The sequence below is a fragment of the Bos grunniens genome, chromosome 28 (assembly GCF_055505025.1).
Source record: "Bos grunniens cultivar Pamir isolate PY7600 chromosome 28, Bosgru_T2T1.0, whole genome shotgun sequence".
Classification (NCBI taxonomy): Eukaryota; Metazoa; Chordata; class Mammalia; order Artiodactyla; family Bovidae; genus Bos; species Bos grunniens.
Window position 1 is genome coordinate 227,630 of NC_141192.1, and position 7,996 is coordinate 235,625.

Here is a 7,996-nt window from a genome sequence, read left to right on the forward strand (position 1 = left end):
GCAGCACACCAGGCTTCCCTGTCCTTCACCATCTCCCAGAGATTATATTTATATACTTCATATGGATAGGAGGATAATCAGTTGACTTCATCCTTGAATTATTTCTCTGAATCTGACATATTAATATGCTGCTGCTAAGTTGCCTCAGTCGTGTCTGACTCTGTGCAACCCCGTAGACGGCAGCCCACCAGGCTCCCCTGTCCCTGGGATTCTCCAGGCAAGAACACTGGAGTGGGTTGCCATTTCCTTCTCCAATGCATGAAAGTGAAAAGTGAAAGTGAAGTCACTCAGTTGTGTCCGACTCTTTGCAACCCCATGGACTGCAGCCCACCAGGCTCCTTCATCCATGGGATTTTCCAGGCAAGAGTACTGGAGTGTGGTGCCATCGCCTTCTCCGATTAAAATGCTAGTAAGATATAAGACACTTGATTGACTTCAGCATAATAAAAAATAACAGAATCAGGTGACCATATCTGAAGACTGATTATAAAAGCAGCAGCCATGTTTATGAGGAGCAGTGACACACGGGGGGACATTTTATGTGGTGAGAGAGGGGCGCTGGCCTCAGGGATTTAAAGGGCTGCTTGAAAACAGACGAACTCGGCTCAGTGGATGGACCTCCTGGGACTCACTTCCCAGAGACACACGGGACAGAGTCCTGAGCATCCTGAGTGCCCACAAGGTGGTCTGAAGCGGTGGCCAGGGCACCCCTCTGGGTATCAGTGGAGATGGTAGCTGTGTTGTGTGTCTGTACGAGTCTGTATAAGGTGACCCTGCATGCAGAAAACCAAATTTGACTAAATGGCAGATGGCCTCAGCTCTAATAGTAAGATCTTTTCTTAAATCAATTTCTTTCTCCTCTCAGCTTCTCCATCTGAAAGGAGTTACTCTTCATGAGACCCATTCTCTTTTAATTACCTTCTACAAAGCCTCAAATTTTGTAGCTTTTTTTCAGTATCTTTCCATGTTTTTCCTCAGACAAGATAAGCATATAGTGCCAGATTACAGGGCTGACAGCGCGGAAAAGACAGTTTATTGATGGTAAAAAAAAGATCTGCCTTCTGACAAGCAGCGGCCGCTCACGGTGAGGCAAACCGGAAGTGCCTGCAGACGCAGAGCCGCGTGCACAGGGAGCGGGACGCTTTAGCCACAGCCCTTATCAGCGCAGCTGTCAGAAAGGGGTCCTTCCTTGACCTGACTCGTGCTTCCTGTTTCTTTAACTCCCTGTGTTTCGGGGCTGCTCTGCTGAGTTGGACTCCCCTTTGCTTTTCCTAGATCTCCTTGGGGCCTTCTCACAGCGCCCGGCAGCAGGCAGGAAGCAGAGGCACCATTGGGCAGGTCTGCTCCTGTAACTCCTCTGGCAGCCGTGCGGCTGGGACAGCGCGCTGAGCGTCCACGGTCCCTCTCATGGGACCAGAGGTCGGAATGGGGAAGAGGGAAGGGCTGCCTTTGCTTTCTTTCACTCCCAGGCCAGGAGCTCTTCACCTGAGGGATTTGGAGAGCCCAGGGAGCCTGTGGCCTCCCTGAAGTGATGCTTAAAATGTGTCTGTGCACAAGCTTTTGTTCAGATAAGAGTAAATGCCCTGGATTCACCCCTTCAGAATATTTTATCTTTGTTCCTAGTCTGTACAGATCCTGTGCTTTGAAGCACAACACCGCTGCAGTGATTTCATCACACTTCCACTGCTGCCGGTCCCTAGTAAACCCTAGTAAACCTAGCTTTCAGAATCAAGAGAAGCTGGTGGCTGACAAGGCTTAAAAACATCCTTTGAAGTTCCTAGAATCAAGAGCACTTGACTGTACTGGAACATTTTAACGTCTAGTAGTTTGTTTTTCACTTGTGAACAGCTAGGTCAAATTGTTTCCATACAAGAAAACCGAACTAAAGTCTATGTGTCTGACCAGGGTTACAGGACACAAACTACTTTAGGGAGGGTCCCAGGTCAGCCTGAGATTCTGTCATTACCAGGAATCAAGGTAGCAAAGAGCATCTGTGACACAAACGCTAAAAGCATTTTATTACTGGATAATTTGGGTTGGGACGGTCCCCTAGAGAAGAGAATGGCAACTCACTCCAGTGTTCTTGCCTGGAGAATTCCATGGGCAGAGGAGCCTGGCGGGCTACAGTCTAAGGGATCCCAAAGAGTCGGACAGGACTGAGTGACTTTCACTTTCTGTTTTCAGTTTGAAGCTATGGAGAGGTAAAGTCTTTTCTGTGGATATTTGTAAATGCTTCCTACAGATCCAGTTATATGGCTTTGTGTTCTTCTGGAATTGCTCCCATGACATTGATCTGGACTTCATACACTTATGTACCAAATTACTCTGTTTTCTGTGCAATGGTGGTAAAACAGTTAAAAAGCAAGTAAACAAGCCAAAGCCCGTGAACTGTTTCAAACAGGCTGAAAGTGCCACCTACTGTCCAATCTGCAGAGGTGCCCGAGGAATGTAGTCTGAGCCTTATGGACTGACAGCCACAGGAACTAGGATATTAAGGTAAGTTAGACTCACATCTGACTATACTTTCTACTTATATGCTATTTATAACGAGTATATAGTTATATTTATGCTCTCTCCTGAGCATTCTCAATCTTTGGTTACAGAAAGTAAGATATTGAAAATCACTGAACTGTGGCAGATGTAAGAAACAGTATCAGGCTTTCATATGCTTTCCACGGGTCCCGATTATCCCACACCAAAATGCCTTTAGAGTTCTGGAGCAAAACTGCTCTTTGCCACTTTTATTCCTAGGAACGACTGAGGCCCAGAGCTCCCTGAGTAGCCCCTCCTGAGGGGACTTGACTGTATTTATTTTACATGTTTAAGAGATGACAGCAAAAGAGAAAGCTCTAAAATGGCAAAAGCTTTCAGGTACACCAAAAGGGTGGTTTTTAATGTTGGTTTGAGTGTTTTGTTTTTAAGGGAACAATCCATTATAGAACGGGCCAAAATAAGTTTAGAGAATAACATTTTCTACCTCTGAGAGCTACTAAATAAAAATTGTCTTTACTATGGGCCTGGCATCAATTCAGACTTGCCTTGGACAGGTGACTGACTTCCAGGCTGCCTTAAACCCAGCCAGTGTTCAGGGAATGACCCAGTGACTGGAGGGGACAGCAGCTTGCAGCCAGCATTTCACTGTTTGTGCTGCTCGTGTGCTCTTTCTGTCTCTAGCCCTTCAGCAGATATTCACTCTCTTCTACACAGCTTATCATTTGCTTGACTCTGAAATACATTGGTTCGGTTTTTATGATAAGCTGGTTCGGTACAATCGTATGTAAAGTATTTATTTAAATACAAACAATATACACTCTTGTTCAAGTTCCTCCTGAGTTAAAAGTACACACACACACAAAAACTGGATAATTTAGAGTAAAATAGAATTTCTCTCTCACCCTTATCAAAGTATCTGTGGTTCATTTGTATATATTCCTCCAGTTTTTAAAAAAAATTTTTTTTCAAATATATATTTATTTACACGCAGATAACATAGGTTCATTTTTAGTTCAGTTAGACAAATAATGTGTGTGTTGTTTTACAACTTGGTTTTGTCATGTAACAGTATGACTTTGAGGTGTCACCATTTCCTGTTTGGGGGTTTTCCAGTGGTTTTCAATAGGAATATAAAAATCTTTCTTTAGAACAACATGATTCTGCTATAAGCAAACTAGGTTCATCTAGCATCCACCTTCAGGGAAATTCAGAAATGGCTTTAGTTGCCCTGCGCATCCCACCATCAGGAATGGAGGAAACTGCGAGCAAGGAAAGTCTCAGTAATGAACACCAGGCACCCCGTTAACCCAGCGCTAAAGGAGGAGGGCGGGGCGAGGACAGCTCATGGGCTGCAGGGAAGGTCTTGTGATCCCTGTGTCTCCAGCCTGGCCGGTAGCAGCCCAGAGAATCCAGGAAAGAGAGACGGTAGGCGGGGAACAGTGGAGGGCAGGAAACGGGCCTCCTGGCAGCAAAGCACACAGGTCGCAGCAGAGCCTGGGGAGCACGAGCAGGTCCGCAGAGGACCTGGCGGAGAGACACCAGGAGGAGGCTCCCTCCCGCTCACCCCACCCCAGAAGGTGCCCATTACCTGGGTGCGGGGTCGCATCCGCTCCCCTCACTAAGACTGTGCACTTCAGGCTGGTCTTGGGAACACACTTCTTGTTGCACTTGAGTGATTTAATTATGCCTCCCTGTAATTTCAGGTTGGGTCTTCTCTGCCTGCCTTTCCCTCACTTTTCACTCTGGCCTCAGTCTTCATTTTTTTTTCTGGCAAACAATATATGGTCAGCAGGCAGAGTTGACTGCATAAAAGTCAAAGATCTGCCTCTGAGGAGTAATATATACTCATATCGCTATGCTAGTTTATTTATATTTATTAATTTAATTTAGTACAACATAATGCTACATAAATATATGCATATAATGTAAATAAATATTAAATGTTATGTATTATTGTTATTTTAATATAATATTTACTTATCAATAATATATGTTAATATTAAAAATATAGGCTGATTTAGTTAACAACACCCCTGGTGAGAAGACTAATGAAGACTAAAGAAGTCAGGAAAAAACAGAAATTTGAAGATCTTTGCAAAAACTCCATGCTCAGGATGTAAATGGCGAGATGTGCATGAAGGTTCTTGGCCAGGGCCCCTCACAGGCTTCTCCAGGGCCCTGTTATTGTCAGCAGGGAGAGAGGGAGTGAGGGTCCCGGCAAAGCCCCCAGGCCGAGGCTGGGCCGAGCCCCGTTCCAGTCTCTTTCCTTCTGTCACGTGCGACACCTCCTCACTTACACTAATGTAAACAAGTGTTATCACTTCTCCCACAGAATGAAGGGTGTGTGTTGCAGGAAAGCTGGAGCGAGCTCACTGGTGACACGAATCTTAAAATGATAGAGAGAGGGAGTTGGAGGGAGGGAGACAGATAAATAGACATATGTGCCCTGGCTTTAGACTGTAGTATGAAATTTATATTAAAACTGGTTAGCCTTTAGCCTGTATTCTTATCAGTGCCTGTATTAAACAATTGATCAGTCACCTAAATATCATAGACTCTAAATCGTAAACTAGGATTTTAAAATACTGTAGTTTTCTGTGTTACCAAAATGCACTTTTGAAGCCAACGTTCAAGTCATCCAGTGTCTTCTCTTTGTGTTTGGCCACATGTTGTTCTCTTTTTTAACTTTTACTTTGTATTTCGGGTGTAGCCCGTTAACAAACAGTGTTGTGACAGTTTCAACTGACACCAAGGGGAACAGTTCACCCAAACACACACATGCGTCCTTTCTCCCCCACACTCCCCTCCCTTCGAGGCTGCTACATAGCATTGACATCCATGTGCCACACAGGGAGTCCTTGTTGATTCCTAAGCAAAGCGGATGTTTGTTGATTCATCAGAGACTCTGTCAGAATCTTTCCCAGAGGTTAGCGAGGAGTTTCCTGGAAAACACAGCCCACCCCTGTTGCCAGAGGAAGAGTGTTTATATATGGATGTTAGTTTTGGGAGAATTTGGTGAACTGGACCAGCTCATACAGAGATGGAAACAGCTTGTCACCATCAACACTGTCACCACTCCCCAGTAGGTTCAGCCTCCCCCGAATGCGCCCCGAGTCCTGACTGCTGAGCAGGCCAAGCCCGCTCTCAGCCCCCAGCACCTCCTCCCGCAGGGCCGCAGCCCGCACGCGCCGGAGGGACTGACCGCTCGTCCCCTCCTCCCCCTACTCACAGGCCTGCACGAGCCAGCTCCCTGCTCTGGTTGAAGGTGGAAGAAGGCCAAGCAGCAGCCTCAGAAACAGCGCACAGGATACCCTCCATTCCCAGGAGTGCGGGCTCATCATTTAGGGTCTAGGGGACACAGGGGTGGGAGAAGCCTCAGCGCTGGACACTGTGAGAGCCTGTCTGCTGAACAGACTCAGGGACTGTCTGTTGGCCATGGGATCTGAGGAACAGGAGAGATTTGGATGGACTGGGGCTAGCTGGGAGGGTTTGCCATGGTCTAAAGCACAGGCTGTGTCTCTCTGGGCTGAAAATATTAACTGCTGAGCACTAGCTCCCACCACAAGAGGGTATTGGTTAGAGGTGTCCCGAGATGTAAGAGCTTCTTAGGGACACAAGAGGAGATACTAGGAGGATGTGAAATGCCTTGTAGAGCCTGAACCATGCGCCCAGCCTTCTGACCCCAGTTTTGGAAGGTAGCAGTTTCTTATGCATGTCCCTGGTGGCTCAGATGGTAAAGAATACACCTGTAATGTAGGAGACCTGGGTTCCATCTCTGAGTCGAGAAGATTCCCTGGAGAAGGAAATGACAACCCACTCCAGTATTCTTACCTGGAAAATCCCATGGACAAAGGAGCCTGGTGGGCTACAGTCCATGGGGTCACAGGGACATGATTGAGAGACTAACACCCTTTCAGGTGAGGGCAGCTGGTTTGCTTGGGCCTGATCAGGGAGAGGCACAGGTGAGTGTTGCTTTTGACAAGTGAAAGAATCTTTGGCCTAGAAAAGAAAACAGCAGTCTCAGAGGCCATTGCTGAATCATCTAACTTCGGGAAAACAAAACCAAACTTTAGGTCCCGCCCTGATGCTCCAGGCTGGTTGCATCTACCTGGGACTTATCACCCCTTGTCCAGAGGATTTATCACCCCCTGCCCAGTTACACATGCCATCTCAACTAAAGAATACCCAAAACAACCCGCCTGACTAACATTTCCCTTATCACTTCCACAAACCTCCCTTTGAATATGAAGCCTCCCTGATCCCTCTCAGGCTCAGCTGGGTCGCTGGCCGACTGCCGCCCCTTCTTGCCTGAATAAAGGTCACCTACTTCCATTGAAGTCGTCTCTCCTTTTCTGCCTCAGCCCAATCTAGATCTTACAACCAGCACTGTCTGAGAGAAGAGGGCAAACAGGTGCCCCCCGGGAGTCAAGACACAGGCTGCTTAGTCAGCAAGACAGCTGTGAGGGAGTGGAGTGGGCACCTCGTGGGGACTTTCCTGCGGTCCCTGGGTGCCCTGCAGTTCCAAGCTTTGGCCTAAATGCATCATAAGGAAAGAGCCTTTGCATTCTACCTATTATGAGTTAACCACTAAAGGAATGTTGACTATAAGCTTGTACATAAAGTCCCATCTCTGGGAGCCCTGCATCCCAGGTAATGAGCACCAAGCTAAAATAATAACTTTGTTTAGCTCACAGGAAACTCCCTGACCAGACTCTCCTGTGAATCATGGCAGGGAGGCAGACATTAACACATCCCGTCTGGAGCCTGATCAGAATGAGGAAATATTTGACTTTCCTCCCCCACCACCTTTGAGAATTAAGATAAAAGAAGCCTGAATTCTAATTCAGGCAAGATGGGTCCTGGGACAAGAGTCCTGGGTTTCTGAATAAAGTCACCGTTCCTTGCCCCAAGAACTCATCTCTCAATTTATTGGCCTGTCGTGAGGTGAGCAGGACAAGCTTGGACTCAGTTACAGAAGAGCTGACAGTCTTGCTTTTTTGGGGGAAGATTTCCATTTTCATTCATTTAGTCATTCATCATGTATTTGAGTCCTGCTCAGAGCCAGGCCCTGCCGAACTCACCCTTGGAGACCCAGCTCAAACCTTGCCGGGTCCTTTCTTGATCCCATGCTCTGCCCGCACCATTTTCTGCCTCACCCAGGACCCCTCAAGTCTTTAAGCAAACTGCGATGAGCTCTCCAGCTTGTGAGCCCTGTGAGGACCTCGAACAGATGCAGAATGGGGCTCAGCAAATGTGAAGATGACCAATAATCAAATCAATGAGCTGGTCAAACACAAACCAGGCTTAGGTCACATTCACCAAAGGTCGTCTTCTTCTCCTTCCTTCCAGAGCCAGTTTCAGGGAGACCTTTACCAGGAGCCCAAGGATCTTCTCTGACACTAACCTCATCCAAAACATTAACAGTCTGGGTGGATTTTATTTTCAATTTTATTTCTTTTTACATTTGAAGTCACTTCGTGACTATTCCACTGAATACTGAGTA

General features: G+C 46.8%; 1 long non-coding RNA gene across 3 annotated transcripts in view; it reads left to right on the forward strand.

Moving 5' to 3' along the window:
* The window catches only part of LOC147342685 (uncharacterized), a 56,533-nt gene extending 49,127 nt beyond the window's left edge, over window positions 1-7,406 (forward strand). The window contains exons 2-3 of one of the 3 annotated variants that reach the window (XR_015157077.1): window positions 2,402-2,496; window positions 4,505-7,406. This is a non-coding gene — a long non-coding RNA (uncharacterized LOC147342685). Of the gene's footprint in view, window positions 1-2,184 lie in introns of all 3 variants that reach the window. The other 2 variants (XR_015157078.1, XR_015157076.1) reach the window with 2 other exon arrangements.
* The last annotated feature ends 590 nt before the right edge of the window (window positions 7,407-7,996 follow it).